General features: G+C 42.5%; 4 non-coding genes and 2 pseudogenes across 4 annotated transcripts; 3 read left to right on the forward strand and 3 right to left on the reverse strand.

Annotated features, from left to right (window-relative positions):
* Positions 1-11,183: 11,183 nt before the first annotated feature.
* On the forward strand, positions 11,184-11,312 carry LOC140276267 (U2 spliceosomal RNA; annotated as a pseudogene).
* Positions 11,313-11,723: 411 nt separating this feature from the next.
* On the forward strand, positions 11,724-11,837 carry LOC140275846 (U5 spliceosomal RNA). The gene has a single exon (XR_011908556.1). It is a non-coding gene; the product is annotated as a U5 spliceosomal RNA (small nuclear RNA).
* A 275-nt stretch (positions 11,838-12,112) lies between these two features.
* LOC140275928 (U2 spliceosomal RNA) lies at positions 12,113-12,303 on the forward strand. Its single transcript, XR_011908629.1, has one exon. It is a non-coding gene; the product is annotated as a U2 spliceosomal RNA (small nuclear RNA).
* Positions 12,304-19,081: 6,778 nt separating this feature from the next.
* On the reverse strand, positions 19,082-19,272 carry LOC140276247 (U2 spliceosomal RNA). The gene has a single exon (XR_011908885.1). It is a non-coding gene; the product is annotated as a U2 spliceosomal RNA (small nuclear RNA).
* A 275-nt stretch (positions 19,273-19,547) lies between these two features.
* LOC140275847 (U5 spliceosomal RNA) lies at positions 19,548-19,661 on the reverse strand. The gene has a single exon (XR_011908557.1). It is a non-coding gene; the product is annotated as a U5 spliceosomal RNA (small nuclear RNA).
* Positions 19,662-20,072: 411 nt separating this feature from the next.
* Positions 20,073-20,201, reverse strand: LOC140276258 (U2 spliceosomal RNA; annotated as a pseudogene).
* Between the last annotated feature and the right edge of the window lie 1,052 nt (positions 20,202-21,253).

The raw sequence follows: 21,253 nt of genomic DNA on the forward strand, positions 1-21,253 counted from the left end.
TCCCTCTTTTGATGGTGTATGTTTGGGCATTCGAACCTTTTCTTACCCGCTTTTTACAAACTATGGTCGGACATTCAAACCTTCTTGTAGCCGAACACATCCAGTCCTGCTTTTGATGATGTATGGTCGGACTTTCACACCTTTTAGTAGCCAAACAACTCCGCTCCCGCTATTGATTGTGTACAGTCGGGTATTTTAACCTTTTCTTACCCGCTTTTTACCAATTATGGTCGGACATTCACACCTTCTTACAGCGGAACACCTCCGCTCCCTGTTTTGATCATTTATGGTCTGGCAATACTACCTTTTCTTACCCATTTTTGAGTAATTATGGCCTGACATTCACAGCTTCTTGCAGCCAAACACCTCTTCTCCGCTTTTGATGATGAATAGTCCGGCATTCTTACCTTTTCTAACACATTTTTCAGCAATCATTGTTGGTCATTCAAACCTTTCTCATCAGCTTTTTGCAGTTATGATCTGACATTCACACCTACTTGCAGCCGAACACCTCGGCTTCCGTTTTTGATGGTGTATATTTTGGTTTTCGAACCTTTTCTTACCCACTTTTTACAAACTATGCTCGGACATTCACACCTTCTTGCAGCGAAACACCTCCGCTCCCTCTTTTGATTGTGTATGTTCGGGCATTCGAACCTTTTCTTACCCGCCTTTTACAAACTATGGTCGGACATTCAAACTTTCTTGTGGCCGAACAAATCCACTTCTGCTTTTGATGATGTATAGTTGGGCATTCACACCTTTTCTTACCCATTTTTCAGTAATTATTGGTGGACATTCAGACCTTCTTGCAGCTGAACACCTCTGCTCCCGCTTTTGATGGTGTATAGTCGGGCTTTCGAGGCTTTTCTTCAACGGTGTTTACAAATTATGGTTGGAAATTCAGACCTTGCAGCTGAACACCTCCGCTCCCTCTTTTGATCATACATTGTCGGGCATTCGCACCTTGTCTTACCCGCCTTTTACAAACCATGGTCGGACTTTCACACCTTCTTGTAGCCGAACAACTCCGCTCCCGCTATTGATTGTGTACAGTCGGGTATTTTAACCTTTTCTTACCCGCTTTTTACCAATTATGGTCGGACATTCACACCGTCTTACAGCGGAACACCTCCGCTCCCTCTTTTGATGGTGTATGTTCGGGCATTCAAACTTTTTCTTACCCACTTTTTACAAACTATGGTCGGACATTCAAACCTTCTTGTAGCAGAACACATCCACTTCATCTTTTGATGATGTATGGTTGGGCATTCGCACCTTTTTTACCCATTTTTCAGGAATTATGGGTGGACATTCACACCTACTTGCAGTCGAACAGCTCTGCTCCCACTTTTGATTATGTTTGGTTTGATATTCGAACCTTTTCTTAACTGCTTTTTATAAACTTTGGTCGGACATTCACACCTTCTTGCAGCCGAACACCTCCGCTTCCGCTTTTGATGGTATATATTCGGGCATTCGAACCTTTTCTTACCCGCTTTTTACCAACTATGGTCGGACATTCGCACCATCTTACAGCGGAACACCTCAGCTCCCTCTTTTGATGGTGTATGTTCGGGCATTCGCACCTTTTCTTACCTGCTTTTTACAAACTTTGGTCGGACGTTCACAGCTTCTTGCAGCCGAACACCTCCGCTTCCGCTTTTGATGGTATATATTCGGGCATTCGAACCTTTTCTTACCCGCTTTTTACCAACTATGGTCGGACATTCGCACCATCTTACAGCGGAACACCTCTTCTCCCGCTTTTGATGATGAATGGTCCGGCATTCTTACCTTTTCTAACACATTTTTCAGCAATTATTGTCGGTCATTCACACCTTTCTCATCAGCTTTTTGCAATTTATGATCTGACATTCACACCTACTTGCAGCCGAACACCTCGGCTTCCGCTTTTGATGGTGTATATTTTGGCATTCGAACCTTTTCTTACCCGCTTTTTACAAACCATGGTCGGACTTTCACACCTTCTTTTAGCCGAACAACTCCGCTCCCGCTATTGATTGTGTAGAGTCGGGTATTTTAACCTTTTCTTACTCGCTTTTTACCAACTATGGTCGGACATTCACACCTTCAACAAGCCCTTCAATGTCCACAATTTTGGCGTCACGAACAGGATCCCTCGACTGGTGTCTCTGGACCGGACCGCAGTGCATGGCCAGCCTGGACTGAAGTAGCTGTTCCAGCCTCATACCTCCAAGGCCTTTTCTGAGAGAGAGGACTGGCAGGTCCTTTTCCTGAATACCAGCGCTGGGATCATTTTTTAAATATGATAGTCTGAGACGATAGGACTGCTTTTTAGTTTTTATTTGAATAAAAGAGGGTTTCCCGGTTGTGTCATTAGTGAGACAGAGATTTCATGGGTAAGTGAAACTTTTGAAGCAGTCCGAAGAAGTGTGAAGTACTCCGAAGAAGTATGAGTACAGATTAAGGTCCTCATTGGAGACGTCCTTTGAGTGAAGGAATGTATTTCCCCATTCCAAGTCTGAGAATGGGAAACAGTAGGTCTCAGACTTTTGACCCTACCGGGGGACCTAAGCATGTTGAAATGAAAAAGAAATATAGTCCAGAGGTTTTCCACCTGAAGGTTCTTTTAGTATGTTAGAAATAAGAAAATTAGAAGAAAAGTTTTGCAAATATGAGAAAGAGATGAAGCAAAAAAAAGAAAGTTAAGTTTAAATAAGAAGTAAGAAAGGTATAGAATGTTGGAAAAAATAAAGTGTATTAAGAGAAAGAAAGGAAAATGTTAAACAAATGCCATGACGGAATGATGATAATAATTTAGTATGTGGACGAAAAGATAATTCAGCTCTGATTAAGACTGAATCTTCTTTTAAACCAACACCATATTCCACTGATAACACCTTTTCTCCTTCTGCACCTCTTTACCCCACCCTGAGCGCTCTCGCTGTGCCGGATCCAGACCTGGACTCCTGCCCTCCACGACGCCTGCAACAACAACAGCCAGCCCTGCCACAAGCCTCTGGCTCTCGGGAAGAAGGGACTTCTTCCATCCTCCCTCGGGAAGAAATTCCATCATCCTCACAACATCAGTTACATAGGTCTGATGATGAGGAAAAGGAAGACGTTTGGTTCTCCAGCGTACCTGCCCAAGAACTTTTAACGCAAGTGACAAAAATCCTTTACCCACAATCTGGACTTCAGAGATCTAAACGTGAGAAAAAACAAAACCAGATTCAAACCATGCCTATGGTTAAAGTTGCAGTTCCCACTGGACCATTACTGGTATATTGACCCTGGACTGAGACTGACATCATGGAAGCATAACAATGCTTACCAGATCCAGAGATTTCTGGACCCCATTTTGCTGACGAGTTGCGAGATTTCTGCGCACAATTCTGCCCGACCGGGGTTGAATTGCGTCGCATATTGGCAAAAAAGTTCAAACTGACCGACCTCTGCAAAATAGAGGCCAGTATGCTACAACTGGATTTGCGACCTACCAACAGTGAACGAGGACATAATGATAACGCTCAATATGAAGCAGCCATCCAAAGACTGTGTCAAGCCATCACCACTCAATTTCCAACCAAAATCAATATGTCCCACATTTACACCTGCAAACAGTAACCCGGTGAAGGGACTGATGATTTTGTACACCGCATCCTTGAGGAAGTCAGCAAGCACAGCGGTCATCAGAGACCAAGGGATTTGGGTAATGAATCAGGACCATGGGAGAGTATTGCATGCAATGCAATAATTAAAGGCCTCATGCCAGATGTCGCCACTGAAGTAAAGAACATTTACGTGGGATGGTGTGAGGGTCCTCGTTTGGCTGACGTTCGCCGATATGTTTGCCATGCTCATAACCAAGTTGAGATGCGTAAGATATAGGACAAGTGTGAAAAGGAGCTGCATTTGGCAGCCATGACCATGTATTACGCAGTTGGTGTAAACAGAGGACGAGGCCGAAGTCGAAGACGTGGACGTGTGGGAGAATAGGTCGAAATGGGCCACGCCAGAGCTATGATCCGAATATTTGTTTTTACTGTGGCTGTGTCCACAGCTGAAAAGTGATGAAATTGGGCAAAAGGCTGACTGAGGGTGGGAGGCAGGTTCTGGACGTCACGCGGCAGCGGAGCCTCCACTAATGGGTGATAGCACAAACACACTCACACATTTTTCCTGCTCTGTGTAGTGAAGAAACGCTTGCCGACTGTGATTCACGTAGTAAAGTTTTGCATGCTATTTCCGTCCTAGAGCAAAGATATTTCTCTCAGAATATAGGAACTTATGTTCATCAGTAGTGACGTCAGGGGAGTTTGATTGTCCTCCAAAGTTAAGTGGAAACCACGTTTACTCTATGTCTGCATCAGGCCAGGTTGTGAAGGAGAAAATGACATCGCCCATTGCGTGTGTCACTCCCGATGGGCTCTCCTTCAAACACTCATTTTTGTTATCAGAGTTGTGTCCCATTAACCTGATGGGCTGTGATCTCATGTGTAAATTAGGCATTATTTTAACTTCTACACCAGAGGGTGTTAACGTTATGTTACAGCCTGACAAAGTTTTCACAGCAGTGCAGTTTGATTCATCTGCACTTACATATGCTTATGAGTGGAAACTTCCCAGCTCTCCTTTTTCACAACAACTAGTGGAAGAAGCAAAAGCGTTAGTTTCACCCCTTTCTGATTTCATGCAACCTGCTGATTTGCACTGCACATCACACATTTCTTTGGGGCCTGACAATGACTATGAGAAGAAGTGAAAAAATATGTGCGCCTACTTTATTGGCTGTGTCGCTCACTCCAGAGCACTTCGATTTTTTTAATGTTTGTGGTACTCGCCCTCACATTTCCTTGGCCAAACCTACACACTGGCATTGACAAGGTGTGGGAGAGTTTGTTGCTACATGTCAGAAAGAAACAGATTGGACCGTTTCACCTGCTGATCCAAATTTGATGTTTTCTGAACGATTGTCAGCATACAAAAAAACATTTTTGAGTACAATGCATTGTCAAAGAACTGTGGAATTAATTCCTACCACAGAATCACATTTTGAAGCATGTTTTTTATCTGAAAAAGATTTGTCTTCGATACCCATGTTGGCTGAAGTGCCCAATGATCTTTGGGCGAAGAGCAAATATGATGTGGGGTTGTTTATTGTTGAAACTAGATTAGAAGTAGATAAATATGAAGGACAAAGCAGTTTGAACTTGGTTTGAGAGAAGGAATTAATTTTATTGCAAAATCCGAATTCATGCATAACTCGTCAAATAGATAGTGATGTGTCGTTCGTGAGCGATTCGTTCGATATGAACAAATTTTTTATATGACTCGGGAGTAACGAGTTGTCTCAGTGAGTGATTCGTTCATTTTCATGCAGTACCCTTCCTCACCACATGGCAGGCGGCAGCTTCATAAGCTCAGTCAGCAGGACAGGAAACAGTATTGATTCGTTCATGACTCAACTCCTCGACTGACGGGTCCTCGCACAGGAAACAGTATTGATTAGTTTACGACTCAACTCCTTGGGTCTTCGTTCATTTGTCACGTTTTAAATTCTACATTTCATTTGACAGGCTGAAGAGCAGTAGGCACAACAGTTCGTTCACAAACCGGATCATTAATCTCATAGACTATTCTACCATCAACAACTTGGAAACCACAATCGACTCTCTAGATGCAGAAATAGCATTTAATGGAGTGAACTGGAAATTTTTATTCGCAGCATAAAACAAATTCGGGTTTGGGTCACACTTCATCAACTGGATAAGGATATTATATAGCTCCCCAAATGCAAGTGTCAGGACAAATTTCTCCAAGCTTCAGTCTGCAGAGAGGTACAAGACAGGGTTGCTCACTTTCTCCCTCACTTTTTGCTATTTTCATCAAACCTTTAGCAGCTGCTATCAGACAAGATAGAAATATTAAAGGCATCCAACCCCAAAATATTGAGCATAAAATAAGTCTTTATGCTGATGATGTGTTATTTTTCCTTCAGAACTCAGAGACGTCTCTCACTCACACGATCACACTCATAAATAAATTCTCGGCACTTTCTGACTACTCTATCAACTGGTCTAAGACCACAGTTCTGCCCATTAACTGTAGGGTCCAGAATATACCTGCGATCACTTTACAGTCAGGAAATATTAGATATTTAGGCATAAACATTTCCTCCAGGCTCTCAGAGCTAACAAAGCTAAATTATGTGCAATTATTAAAGAGAGTAGAGGACGATCTCTCTCGTTGGAAGTCCTTACCTATATCACTTATGGGGAGAGTTACAACCATTAAAATGATGATACGACCAAAAGTTAACTATTTGTTCTCAATGATCCCCATAAAACCATCTGCTACTTGGTTTAAGTCACTAGATTCATGCATCTCCAAATTTCTGTGGAAAAACAAACCACCACGTATCAGTTTAAAAACCCTACAGAAGACCAAGGACAGTGGTGGATTAGATTTACTTCATTTTCAGCACTATTCCTTAGCCAATAGGTTACAATATATATCAAAATGGTTTAAACCTTGTTGTTGTCACAGTTCCCAGAGACGTTGTAATCGTTGAGGATTCTATATTCACCCCCTCATTAGAGGCACGTGTTGCAGATTGATGACACTGAATCTTCTTCTCTGTTCATTGCTGGCATCATTCCCAGCATCGTAAGTGTTCGTGGCATTGTTAGCCTCTTCTTCTGGATCTTGATATCGAGCATCCTTTTGTATTTCTGGTTTGTAAGTCCTCTCTCTTCGTTCACCGGAGTCTTCGTCTCTTTGTCCTTGAGTTTGGTGATTTTTTCTTCTTTTGATGCCTTGACACAGTGTGACAGGTGATACCACGTGGGAGATCCTTTAACTTGGACTGCTGTCCCTGTGCTGCGAAATGGCTGTGCTGCTCAAATGGTCTCTCCTTCATCATATACACAGTTATTTATACATCACCTTCCACCATGAAGCGTTGTCCCTTTTTGTTTCTCTCTTTGTTCTTAAAATGCTGTTATGCATGTCTAAACCAATCCATTAAACTAGATCATTTTGGCAGTAAAGCGATCTACAATGTGCTTGGTCGCAAAGCTGCTCATCTGTGGTAAACAGCTCTTCAGAAAGGCATTCTTCAATTGATTTCACTAATTTTATGTAATAATTTTGTGATTTCCTACAAAACTACACTTCTTCTCCCATCTGTCTGAGTATTTAATATTGTCTGGGTCCCGTTAAAACATGTATTTTTCCCATCTAATTCCTTGTTTGCTTTAAAACAAGTATTCCCCATTTTCTATCCCTTCAGTAGCCAACCAGTTTGTATGGAGTACACTGGAGCAACTTGACTGATCAGTAAAACACTGCTTTTGTTGTCACCGCAAGGCTTCCCCCGTCGGTTGTTTCACTGAGACACTACTGAGTAACTACAACTCAACACAGTTTATACACATAACATTCATATACATACTAACAAACAAACAAACAATAATTTATCGCAATTTTCTCATCTCTGTTTGAACGTACACCCAGGTAAATTTTCCTGTAGTCTTCTCATACCGACTATGGACCCATTCATTGTTTAACTTCACTGTTTTGCAAATCCTAATTGAATATTACACATTGACATTGAACTTTACTGTATAAGCAGGTCTTCATTGCATTCAGCAGCCTATATGTGAGCATTTATGTGTAAGCTGTTCTTCTTTGCATTTATCAGCAGCAAGCAATTCTTCACTGCACATGCATATGTAAATAGTAAAACAATTCCAATGTGTTAGCGAAACCTTCTATATCACAGTGGTTTCTAAGGTCTATTTTAAGTTCTTTGCCATCAGTGAGATGACATTGTTTACAAAGTGTGTCAAATTATCACTGAAGATCTTTTCAGGAATTTCAAATCTAGAAATGAGTTATTTTACGCGTGATTTTGCTACTGAGAGTGCATCTGCTTGTGCACATGGAAATATTTCAGACCATTTGGTAAAAACCTCTGTTGTCACTGAGCAGAATCATTTCCCTTAACATTTATTTAGTTCAATGAAATCTACACAATAATGAAATAATGAAATCCAAACAAATATGTTGAAAAAGATACACTGGCTTAGGGAATTATCTTCGTTTTGGTCTTAGATTGCCCTGTGGAATGTATTTTGCACATATTTGACCTGCTAGACAAAACTTTATTAATTTATTTATTCTAAAAAAAAAAATTCAATAATTAGTAAAACCATATGCTGTAAAAACCTTGTTCATTATTGCTTCCATCCCTCCTGTTGAGACATGACATGGTCCGTGGCTCAATACTGCAGCATATTTAAACAAATTCTTTGGCAGTATGGTTTTCCTTCCGGTCATTCATACGAGTCTATTGTAGATGGCAATTGAATAACATCTAATAATGCTAAAATATTTGTAGTTTATACATTTAGCTGTGGATGTCAACATACCTGTTTTTCCAATGCTGTGTTAACACATGTACAGTTGAGAAGGCATACTGACTGTCAGTGTAAACGTTAACAACCTTTTTGTTATTTAATTTACAAGCTTCAGTTAAAGCTACCAATTCGACTGCTTGAACAGAGTAATTTTTTGGTAGTGGTTGTTTTAAGAAAACTTCAGTTTCTGTTACTACTGCAAATCCTGTAGCATTTGTGCCATCAGGGTTTTTTTCCTTGATCTGTTGAATAAATATAGTTATTTCTGCATTTTCATAACGTATATCAGTTAAGTCTGGCCTGGGTAAAACACTGATGGTTATTTCTGACATGCAATCATGAGGCTTTCCATCTGTGGGGTAGGTAGCAGTGTGGATGGATTAAGTGTAGCACATCTCTCGACAACAAGGTGTGGCTGTGAAAGAAGAACTGTTATGTAGGAGAGATGTCTGGTAAAGATATTTTGTTAAGTAACCATATCACAGCCACTGCATGAGGTACCTTAAGTGTTAATGGGTGAAATAACACCATTATTGTTGATGCCTGCACTGCCAATGGCTTCTGGCCATTGATTCAAAAGTACGATCTCGTCCCTTTTTCCCCCTTTCAGTGGACACTGGCCCCTAATTACCGCAATTCAGCAGGGGGTCTTTCATTAGGAGTACTGGACTCCCCCGTGCACGGTTTCAGCTCCGACCCTGGACAGCGGAAAAAACGTTGAGATCTGGTTTGAGGACCCAATTGTTGAGAAAAGTCTCTCAATGAGACTCAGAGTTGCTGGAGTCAGTTAATGCAAGTTCAAGAATGTGTGTGTGTATGGGTGTATGTGTGCGAACGTGTGTGAGTTTGTGTGTGTGAGAGTTTAAAGAACCTGTTATCCACAGGCAGGTCTTAACTAGTATGGCACGGGTCCAGCCTGTCTCATCTTTTTTGGAAGGTCCAGCGCTCGGCCGTAACCCTTCTGTCTGTTTGGACTCTCACATACATTCGGTTAATCATAGAAAAACGAGAACAAAACTTTTTAGCCCCTTAAATTCATAAAACAGACATGGTGCAGTTATTTCCATTCTAGAAAATAAGAGTAATCACCACCATTCTTATAAATTCTGGATATTCTAACAATCTGAATCTTTTTTAAATGTTCGATGAAGCCCTTTGCTGTTCTGTTTAGAGACTCAGCTGATCATAAACCAAGTTTTGCTCTTGAACCAAGCTTCTAAACTCTTCACCTTTTTCATTTCTCAGTTAGTATTCACTTTAAAACCGATTAAAAGAAAAATTAAATGAATGCCTATCAACAAATGTGGGATCTAAACTCTAGTGCTTCCTCTAAAATAATTTCCTTTCTCAATTCAGAAATGTGTGTGTGTAAGTCACAACACCCGTGACACCAAAACGGCTTTCTTTTCTCTCTTTTCTCTACACTCTGCACTGTGAGCACACACAACAAATCAGAAAGGCTTTTTTCTCTCTTTTCTACATTATGGACTGTGGGGACACAAAACCGCTCTCTCTTTTTTTTTTTTTTGATTGTGTGCCAGGGCGTTGTCTCACGTATTAGATTATGCTTAAGATACGAATGGGTTTATCAGTCACATCAGAATCCATACATACTGATCCTCCCGTAATAAAATGGTCGGATCTTATCAAACACACTTTGTTTCTTGTGACAAGTCAGCGAAACAGCGTATACACGTCAAGACACTGAATCAAGTTTGCCACAAGAACTCATAAGTTTGGCAGTATTGCTCTGCCGTCAGCAATCATACACCCATTTTATTTTCATGAGACATGTGCAGGCACCTGTTCATCTACTGTTCTATCACTATGAATTAGTTTATCTATTATCAATAAGGATACTTCTACAACTACTATCAAAGTATGTCCGGACTTCTTATGTTGTCAGTTGCTATATATGAATAAGTGGGTTGCTACTGAAAAGCATTAAGCATGTCACACAGCCCAAACATATAACATTTCAGGACACACCACACAGTTAACAACCACAGTGAAGCATGTCAAAGCCCAAACATGTAACATTCAACAGGACACTTACACAACACATTCAAATCAAACAGTCAGACAACATACAAGAACCTATACCCCAGCCGGCATTGCTCCCTGCCTATTTTCCTACAACTCACTATGTGTGCGCACACCTTTATTGACAAACTCTTCAACTTATACTCTTTTACCGAAGCTGCTACAGCTCGATTGGCCAAATACCCTTAGATCCTATTTCGGTGAATTTGACATCTGCCTTGCATGTAACAGATTAGCGGTTTAGCAGTTTTAATTTAGTTTGAGTGAAGGAATTCATTTTATAGCAAAATCCGAAATCGTGAAGAACTCATGGAAGTAAGCTTATTCTCGGATTCCTGAATCTTTAGATTTGCTCTTTCTTTTACTGCAAAGTACAACATTGAGCAGCACTAATGAGTTGTTTCTATTTTTGGCAGGCTTTACCTTTGCGGATGAAGCCCTTTCTGTCTGTGCAAAAGAAATCTTGTTACTGTGCAGAGTGACTTCTCTGAGTAGAGTCGCCTTACTTGTTGCGACTGTGCCGATGTTCGAAGCTGGAGTGCAAAGTTGTTGCTTGAATGGTGCTCGCTGGAGCGTGCGGTAGTGTAAAGTTATACCATTTAAAAGGGCTGAAGAGTGCTCAGTGCAGCGGGTGGGCGGATGTGCAAAGTGACACTATGGCCATAAAAAGAACACCGCTACAAGTGCGCATTGTGCCAGGAAGGGCCCTCGGACGTGAACCAGTGGACAGTTATCGCTTCTCGGCGTTTTGGCTAAGATCAAGTGTAGTATCTGTTCTTATCAGTTTAATGTCTGAGCTTGCTCCGTTCACTCCAAGCATCGACCCGGTACTGCAGTGCCGCTGGGAACGGTGCGCTCTCCTCTGCTCTTGTAAAAAAGCAAACAGCGGTGCAGGATGGAAGTTTCAGGGAGCCCAAGATGAAACTTTCTTTTAATCTGCTGAGAAAAGAGAGTGAATGCGAAGCAGACTTTAACACGGCTCTGGGAGCGAGCCGAGTGCGGGCTAACCGTGAGAATTGCTTGAAAGAAACGCGACACCGAATGAGCGGTCAGAACAAAGCCTCAATACGGTGTTCCCGTGTTGTTTGTGGCTGCCTTGTCTTTTGCACAGAGTAAAAGACAAGGCAGCCATCGAATAGGGCCCGATTGTTCCTACTTGGTCAGCCGAGGAGCAAGGGGGGGGAGCAAGCGTCTCAACCAAGCAAAGCTCACCATGGGGAAGGTGGCTATGCCAACGAGCCTGATGCCCTGCTCCCGCAGTGATGGATAATCGTACTCTGGTTTATCTTCATAATGTACAAGTCTTTCGCCTTTTACTAAAGACTTCCGTGGAGAGCAGCACTAATGAATTGTTTCTATTTTTGGCAGTCTTTACCTTTGCGGGTGAAGCCCTTTCTGTCCGTGCAAAAGAAATCTTGTTACTGTGCAGAGTGACTTCTCTGAGTAGAGTCGCCTTACTTGTTGCGACTGTGCCGATGTTGCTTGAATGGTGCTCGCTGGAGCGTGCGGTAGTGTAAAGTTATACCATTTAAAAGGGTTGAAGAGTGCTCAGTGCAGCGGGTGGGTGGAGGTGCAAAGTGACACTATGGCCATAAAAAGAACACCGCTACAAGTGCGCATTGTGCCAGGAAGGGCCCTCGGACGTGAACCAGTGGACAGTTATCGCTTCTCGGCCTTTTGGCTAAGATCAAGTGTAGTATCTGTTCTTATCAGTTTAATGTCTGATATGTCCTCTATGCGAGGACTACATATTAAATGGATTTTTATCAATAGGAGTTGAAAAAGGAGCTTGCTCCGTTCACTCCAAGCATCGACCCGGTACTGCAGTGCCGCTGGGAACGGTGCGCTCTCCTCTGCTCTTGTGAAAAAGCAAACAGAGGTGCAGGATGGAAGTTTCAGGGAGCCCAAGATGAAACTTTCTTTTAGTCTGCTGAGAAAAGAGAGTGAATAAGAAGTAGACTTTAACACGGTTCTGGGAGCGAGCCGAATGCGGGCTAACCAGGAGAATTGCTTGAAAGAAACGCGACACCGAATGAGCGGTCAGAACAAAGCCTCAATACGGTGTTCCTGTGGTGTTTTTATAAAATGCGGTGAAAATAAAGGTGTGAATGCCCCATAGAAAACTAAAAGGTGGAGAGGAAGTGTTCGACTGCAAGAAGGTGTGAATGTCCGACTATATTTGGTGAAAAGCAGGTGAAGCAAGGTCTGAATGCCCAACCTTACATCATCAAAAGCGAGATCAGAGGTTTTTGGCTGCAAGAAGGCCATAGTTTGCCAAAAGCGGGTAAGGTGCGAATGACCGAATAAATATCAACAAAAGTGGGGGCGGAGGTCTTCGGATGCAAGTGGGTGTGAATATCCCACCATACAAGTATGGTGGAGAGGAAGCTGTGAATGGCCGACCATAGTTTGCAAAAAGCGGGTGAGAAAAGGTGCGAATGTCCAACCATACATGATCAAACCTGGGAGTGGAGGTGTTTGGCTGCGACAAGGTGTGAATGTCCACCCATAATTAATGAAAAGCGGGCAACAAGTAGGTTCGATTGCCCAACCATACATCATCAAAAGCAGGAGTGGATGTGTTCAGCTGCAAGAAGGTGTGAATGTCCTACCATAATTGCTGAAAAATGTGTTAGAAACGGTAAGAATGCCGGACCATACATCATCAAAAGCTAGAGAGGTGGTGTTCGGCTGCAAGTAGGTGTGAATGTCTGAGTAAAGTTCAAATTTATTAACAAAAGTGGGAGGAGAGGTCTTTGGATGAGTGGTTTAGAATTTCCAACCATAATCTATAAAATGCGGTGAAAAAAAAGGTGTGATAGAAACCTAAAAGGTGGAGCGGAAGTGTTCGGCTGCAAGAAGGTGTGAATGTCCCTCTATAGTTGGTGAAAAGCAGGAAAAGCAAGGTCTTAATGCCCAATCTTACATCATCAAAAGCGAGATCAGAGGTGTTTGGCTGCAAGAAAACGGGTAAGGTGTGAATGACCAACTATATATCAACAAAAGTGGGGGCGGAGGTCTTCGGATGCAAGTGGGTGTGAATATCCCACCATACAAGTATGGTGGAGAGGAAGCTGTGAATGGCCGACCATAGTTTGCAAAAAGCGGGTGAGAAAAGGTGCGAATGTCCAACCATACATGATCAAAACAGGGAGCAGAGGTGTTTGGCTGCGACAAGGTGTGAATGTCCACCCATAATTAATGAAAAGCGGGCAACAAGTAGGTTCGAATGCCCAACCATACATCAACAAAAGCAGGAGTGGATGTGTTTGGCTACAAGAAGGTTTGAATGTCCGAGCATAGTTTGTAAAAAGCGGGTAAGAAAAGGTGCGAATGCCCGACAATGTATGATCAAAAGAGGGAGTGGAGGTTTTCGGCTACAAGAAGGTTTGAATGTCCGACCATAGTTTGTAAAAAGCGGGTAAGAAAAGGTGCGAATGCCCGAACATACACCATCAAAAGAGGGAGCGGAGGTGTTCCGCTGTAAGATGGTGCGAATGTCCGACCATAGTTGGTAAAAAGCGGGTAAGAAAAGGTTCGAATGCCCGAATATATACCATCAAAAGCGGAAGCAGAGGTGTTCGGCTGCAAGAAGGTGTGAACGTCCGACCAAAGTTTGTAAAAAGCAGTTAAGAAAAGTTTCGAATATCCAACCAAACATAATCAAAAGTGGGAGCAGAGCTGTTTGACTGCAAGTAGGTGTGAATGTCCACCCATAATTCCTGAAAAATGGGTAAGAAAAGGTGCGAATGCCCAACCATACATCATCAAAAGAAGAAGTGGATGTGTTCTCCTACAAGAAGGTTTGAATGTCCGACTATAGTTTGTAAAAAGTGGGTAAGAAAAAGTTCGAATGCCCGAACATACACTATCAAAAGAGGGAGCGGAGGTGTTCCGCTGTAAGACGGTGTGAATGTCCGACCATAATTGGTAAAAAGCGAGTGAGATAAGGTTAAAATACCCGACTGTACACAATCAATAGCGGGAAGGGACGTGTTCGGCTACAAGAAGGTGTGAAAGTCCGACTATGTTTTGTAAAAAGCGGTTAAGAAAAGGTGCGAATGCCCGACAATGTATGATCAAAAGAGGGAGCGGAGGTTTTCGGCTGCAAGAAAATCTGAACGTCGAACCATAATTTGTAAAAACCAGGGAAGAAAAGGCTCGAAAGCCCGACTATACACCATCAAAAGCGGGAGCAGAGGTGTTCAGCTGCAAGAAGGTCTGAATGTCCATCAATAATTGCTAGAAAACATGAAAAAAAATGTTCGAATATCCAACCGCACATGATCATAAGTGGGAGAGGAGGTGTTCAGCTGCAAGAAGGTGTGAATGTCCACCCATAATTCCTGAAAAATGGGTAAAAAAGGTGCGAATGCCCAACCATACATCATCAAAAGCCGGTGTGAATGTCAGATCATAATTTGCAAAAACCTGATGAGAAATGATGAGAATGCCCGACTATACACCATCAAATGCGGGAGCGGAGGTGTTCGGCTGTGAGTAGGTGTGAATGTCCGACCATACTTGCTGAAAAATATGACAAAGCAGTTTTCACTTGGTTTGAGTGAAGGAATTCATTTTATATCAAAATCCGAAATAAGTTTATTCTCGGATTCCTAAAAGTTTAGTGTTGTTCTTTGGTATACTGCAAAGTAATACTTTCTATTTTTCAACATGGATCAGACATGGATAAATATCAAGGACAAAGCAGTTTTAACTTGGTTTGAGTGAAGGAATTCAATTGTATATCAAAATCCGAAATTGTGTAGAACTCGTCAATCGACGCTTATTCTCGGATTCCTGAAAAGGTTTAGAGTTGTTCTTTCCTATCCTGCAAAGTACAACGTTCTTTTTTTTGTTTAAAGCTATTCAGACATGGATAAATATGAAGGACAAAGCAGTTCCTTCTGTGGGTACAGTAGCTCCCGGAATATGGTGACTGCAGGCCCTGAGCCTGGTGGACATAAGGCCCTCCTGCCCTGTGTTGGGTCCCAGGTTGCGGGGATGCCTATTGCAGCCAGTCTCTGGCTGCCCTCTCCGGGGTGGGAGGGACCAGGCGGATGAATTAATTATTCTGCTAGTTTATATATTTTAAACATAAACAATAAACATTTATAAAACTTCCCTTGGCAAGGCAAATCTGTTTGGCATAAAAGGTATTCAGACTACAATTCTGCTGCCATAATGCACAACTCTGGATTTTGATATAAAATGAATTCCTTCACTCAAACCAAGTTAAAACTGCTTTGTCCTTCATATTTATCCATGTCATAATAGCTTTAAAGAAAAAAAGAACGTTGTACTTTGCAGGATAGGAAAGAACAACACTAAACCTTTAGGAATCCGAGAATAATCTTATTTTCACGAGTTCTACACAATTTCGGATTTTGATATAAAATGAATTCCTTCACTCAAACCAAGTTAAAACTGCTTTGTCCGTCATATTTATCCATGTCTAAATAGCTTTAAACAAAAAAAGAACGTAGTACTTTGCAGGATAGGAAAGAACAACTCTAAATCTTTTCAGGATTCCGAGAATAAGCGTCGATTGACGAGTTCTACACAATTCCGGATTTTGATATAAAATGAATTCCTTCACTCAAATCAAGTTAAAACTGCTTTGTCCTTAATATTTATCCATGTCTGAATAGGTTTCAACAAAAAAGAAAGTATTACTTTGCAGTATACCAAAGAACAACACTAAACCTTTAGTAATCCGAGAATAAGCTTCTTTTCACCAGTTCTACACAATTTCGGATTTTGATATAAAATGAATTCCTTCACTCAAACCAAGTGAAAACTGCTTTGTCATATTTTTCAGCAAGTATGGTCGGACATTCACACCTACTCACAGCCGAACACCTCCGCGCCCGCATTTGATGGTGTATAGTCGGGCATTCTCACCATTTCTCATCAGGTTTTTGCAAATTATGATCTGACATTCACACCTGCTTTTGATGTTGTATGGTTGGGCATTCGCACCTTTTTTTTACCCATTTTTGAGGAATTATGGGTAGACATTCACACCTTCTTGCAGCTGAACACCTCCTCTCCCGCTTATGATCATGTGCAGTTTGATATTCGAAAATTTTCTTTCATGTTTTCTAGCAATTATTGATGGACATTTAGACCTTCTTGCAGCTGAACACCTCTGCTCCCGCTTTTGATGGTGTATAGTCGGGCTTTCGAGCCTTTTCTTCCCCGGTTTTTACAAATTATGGTTGGACATTTAGACCTTCTTGCAGCCAAACAACTCCGCTCCCGCTATTGATTGTGTACAGTCGGGTATTTTAACCTTATCTTACCCGCTTTTTACCAATTATGGTCGGACATTCACACCTTCTTACAGCGGAACACCTCCGCTCCCTGTTTTGATCATTTATGGTCTGGCAATACTACCTTTTCTTACCTGTTTTGAGTAATTATGGCTGGACATTCACAGCTTCTTGCAGCCGAACACCTCTTCTCCCGCTTTTGATGATGAATGGTCCGGCATTCTTACCTTTTCTAACACATTTTTCAGCAATTATTGTTGGTCATTCACACCTTTCTCATCAGCTTTTTGCAAATTATGATCTGACATTCACACCTACTTGCAGCCGAACACCTCGGCTTCCGCTTTTGATGGTGTATATTTTGGCATTCGAACCTTTTCTTACCCGCTTTTTACAAGCCATGGTCGGACTTTCACAACTTCTTTTAGCCGAACAACTCCGCTCCCGCTATTGGTTGTGTAGAGTCGGGTTTTTTAACCTTTTCTTACCCGCTTTTTACCAACTATGGTCGGACATTCACACCTTCTTACAGCGGAACACCTCCGCTCCCTCTTTTGATGGTGTATGTTCTGGCATTCGAACATTTTCTTACCCACTTTTTACAAACTATGCTCGGACATTCACACCTTCTTGCAGCGAAACACCTCCGCTCCCTCTTTTGATTGTGTATGTTCGGGCATTCGAACCTTTTCTTACCCGCCTTTTACAAACTATGGTCGGATATTCAAACCTTCTTGTGGCCGAACACATCCACTTCTGCTTTTGATGATGTATAGTTGGGCATTCACACCTTTTCTTACCCATTTTTCAGTAATTATTGGTGGACATTCAGACCTTCTTGCAGCTGAACACCTCCGCTCCCGCTTTTGATGGTGTATAGTCGGGCTTTCAAGGCTTTTCTTCAACGGTGTTTACAAATTATGGTTGGAAATTTAGACCTTGCAGCCGAACAACTCCGCTCCCTCTTTTGATCATACATTGTCGGGGATTCGCACCTTGTCTTACCCGCGTTTTACAAACCATGGTCGGACTTTCACACCTTCTTGTAGCCGAACAACTCCGCTCCCGCTATTGATTGTGTACAGTCGGGTTTTTTAACGTTTTCTTACCCGCTTTTTACCAACTATGGTCGGACATTCGCAGCATCTTAGAGCGGAACACCTCCGCTCCCTCTTTTGATGGTGTATGTTCGGGCATTCGAACTTTTTCTTACCCACTTTTTAAAAACTATGGTCGGACATTCAAACCTTCTTGTAGCAGAACACATCCACTTCTTCTTTTGATGATGTATGGTTGGGCATTCGCACCTTTTCTTACCCATTTTTCAGGAATTATGGGTGGACATTCACACCTACTTGCAGTCAAAAAGCTCTGCTCCCACTTTTGATTATGTTTGGTTGGATATTCGAACCTTTTCTTAACTGCTTTTTACAAACTTTGGTCGGACGTTCACACCTTCTTGCAGCCGAACACCTCCGCTTCCGCTTTTGATGGTATATATTCGGGCATTCGAACCTTTTGTTACCCGCTTTTTACCAACTATGGTCTGACATTCACACCGTCTTTCAGCGTAACACCTCCGCTCCCTCTTTTGATGGTGTATGTTCGGGCATTCGCACCTTTTCTTACCCGCTTTTTACAAACTATGCTCGGACATTCAAACCTTCTTGTAGCCAAACACATCCACTCCTGCTTTTGTTGATGTATGGTTGGGCATTCGAACCTACTTGTTGCCCGCTTTTCATTAATTATGGGTGGACATTCACACCTTGTCGCAGCCAAACACCTCCGCTCCCTGTTTTGATCATGTATGGTTGGACATTCGCACCTTTTCTCACCCGCTTTTTGCAAACTATGGTCGGCCATTCACAGCTTCCTCTCCACCATACTTTTATGATATTTAGTCGGTCATTCGCACCTTACCCGCTTTTGGCAAACTATGGCCTTCTTGCATTCAAAAACCTCTGATCTCGCTTTTGATGATGTAAGGTTGGGCATTCAGACCTTGCTTCACCTGCTTTTCACCAAATATAGCCGGACATTCACACCTTCTTGCAGTCGAACACTTCCTCTCCACCTTTTAGTTTTCTATGGGGCATTCACACCTTTATTTTCACCGCATTCTATAAAAACACCACAGGAACACCGTATTGAGGCTTTGTTCTGACCGCTCATTCGGTGTCGCGTTTCTTTCAAGCAATTCTCCTGGTTAGCCCGCATTCGGCTCGCTCCCAGAACCGTGTTAAAGTCTACTTCTTATTCACTCTCTTTTCTCAGCAGACTAAAAGAAAGTTTCATCTTGGGCTCCCTGAAACTTCCATCCTGCACCTCTGTTTGCTTTTTCACAAGAGCAGAGGAGAGCGCACCGTTCCCAGCGGCACTGCAGTTCCGGGGCGATGCTTGGAGTGAACGGAGCAAGCTCCTTTTTCAACTCCTATTGATAAAAATCCATTTAATATGTAGTCCTCGCATAGAGGACATATCAGACATTAAACTGATAAGAACAGATACTACACTTGATCTTAGCCAAAAGGCCGAGAAGCGATAACTGTCCACTGGTTCACGTCCGAGGGCCCTTCCTGGCACAATGCGCACTTGTAGCGGTGTTCTTTTTATGGCCATAGTGTCACTTTGCACCTCCACCCACCCGCTGCACTGAGCACTCTTCAACCCTTTTAAATGGTATAACTTTACACTACCGCACGCTCCAGCGAGCACCATTCAAGCAACATCGGCACAGTCGCAACAAGTAAGGCGACTCTACTCAGAGAAGTCACTCTGCACAGTAACAAGATTTCTTTTGCACGGACAGAAAGGGCTTCACCCGCAAAGGTAAAGACTGCCAAAAATAGAAACAATTCATTAGTGCTGCTCTCCACGGAAGTCTTTAGTAAAAGGCGAAAGACTTGTACATTATGAAGATAAACCAGAGTACGATTATCCATCACTGCGGGAGCAGGGCATCAGGCTAGTTGGCATAGCCACCTTCCCCATGGTGAGCTTTGCTTGGTTGAGACGCTTGCTCCCCCCCCTTGCTCCTCGGCTGACCAAGTAGGAACAATCGGGCCCTATTCGATGGCTGCCTTGTCTTTTACTCTGTGCAAAAGACAAGGCAGCCACAAACAACACGGGAACACCGTATTGAGGCTTTGTTCTGACCGCTCATTCGGTGTCGCGTTTCTTTCAAGCAATTCTCACGGTTAGCCCGCACTCGGCTCGCTCCCAGAGCCGTGTTAAAGTCTGCTTCGCATTCACTCTCTTTTCTCAGCAGATTAAAAGAAAGTTTCATCTTGGGCTCCCTGAAACTTCCATCCTGCACCGCTGTTTGCTTTTTCACAAGAGCAGAGGAGAGCGCACCGTTCCCAGCGGCACTCCAGTACCGGGTCGATGCTTGGAGTGAACGGAGCAAGCTCAGACATTAAACTGATAAGAACAGATACTACACTTGATCTTAGCCAAAAGGCCGAGAAGCGATAACTGTCCACTGGTTCATGTCCGAGGGCCCTTCCTGGCACAATGCGCACTTGTAGCGGTGTTCTTTTTATGGCCATAGTGTCACTTTGCACCTCCGCCCACCCGCTGCACTGAGCACTCTTCAGCCCTTTTAAATGGTATAACTTTACACTACCGCACGCTCCAGCGAGCACCATTCAAGCAACAACTTTGCACTCCAGCTTCGAACATCGGCACAGTCGCAACAAGTAAGGCGACTCTACTCAGAGAAGTCACTCTGCACAGTAACAAGATTTCTTTTGCACAGACAGAAAGGGCTTCATCCGCAAAGGTAAAGCCTGCCAAAAATAGAAACAACTCATTAGTGCTGCTCAATGTTGTACTTTGCAGTAAAAGAAAGAGCAAATCTAAAGATTCAGGAATCCGAGAATAAGCTTACTTCCATGAGTTCTTCACGATTTCGGATTTTGCTATAAAATGAATTCCTTCACTCAAACTAAATTAAAACTGCTAAACCGCTAATCTGTTACATGCAAGGCAGATGTCAAATTCACCGAAATAGGATCTAAGGGTATTTGGCCAATCGAGCTGTAGCAGCTTCGGTAAAAGAGTATAAGTTGAAGAGTTTGTGAATAAAGGTGTGCGCACACATAGTGAGTTGTAGGAAAATAGGCAGGGAGCAATGCCGGCTGGGGTATAGGTTCTTGTATGTTGTCTGACTGTTTGATTTGAATGTGTTGTGTAAGTGTCCTGTTGAATGTTACATGTTTGGGCTTTGACACGCTTCACTGTGGTTGTTAACTGTGTGGTGTGTCCTGAAATGTTATATGTTTGGGCTGTGTGACATGCTTAATGCTTTTCAGTAGCAACCCACTTATTCATATATAGCAACTGACAACATAAGAAGTCCGGACATACTTTGATAGTAGTTGTAGAAGTATCCTTATTGATAATAGATAAACTAATTCATAGTGATAGAACAGTAGATGAACAGGTGCCTGCACATGTCTCATGAAAATAAAATGGGTGTATGATTGCTGACGGCAGAGCAATACTGCCAAACTTATGAGTTCT

Source organism: Leuresthes tenuis, unplaced genomic scaffold (assembly GCF_036924035.1).
Source record: "Leuresthes tenuis unplaced genomic scaffold, fLeuTen1.0.hap1 SCAF_18, whole genome shotgun sequence".
Taxonomy (NCBI): Eukaryota; Metazoa; Chordata; class Actinopteri; order Atheriniformes; family Atherinopsidae; genus Leuresthes; species Leuresthes tenuis.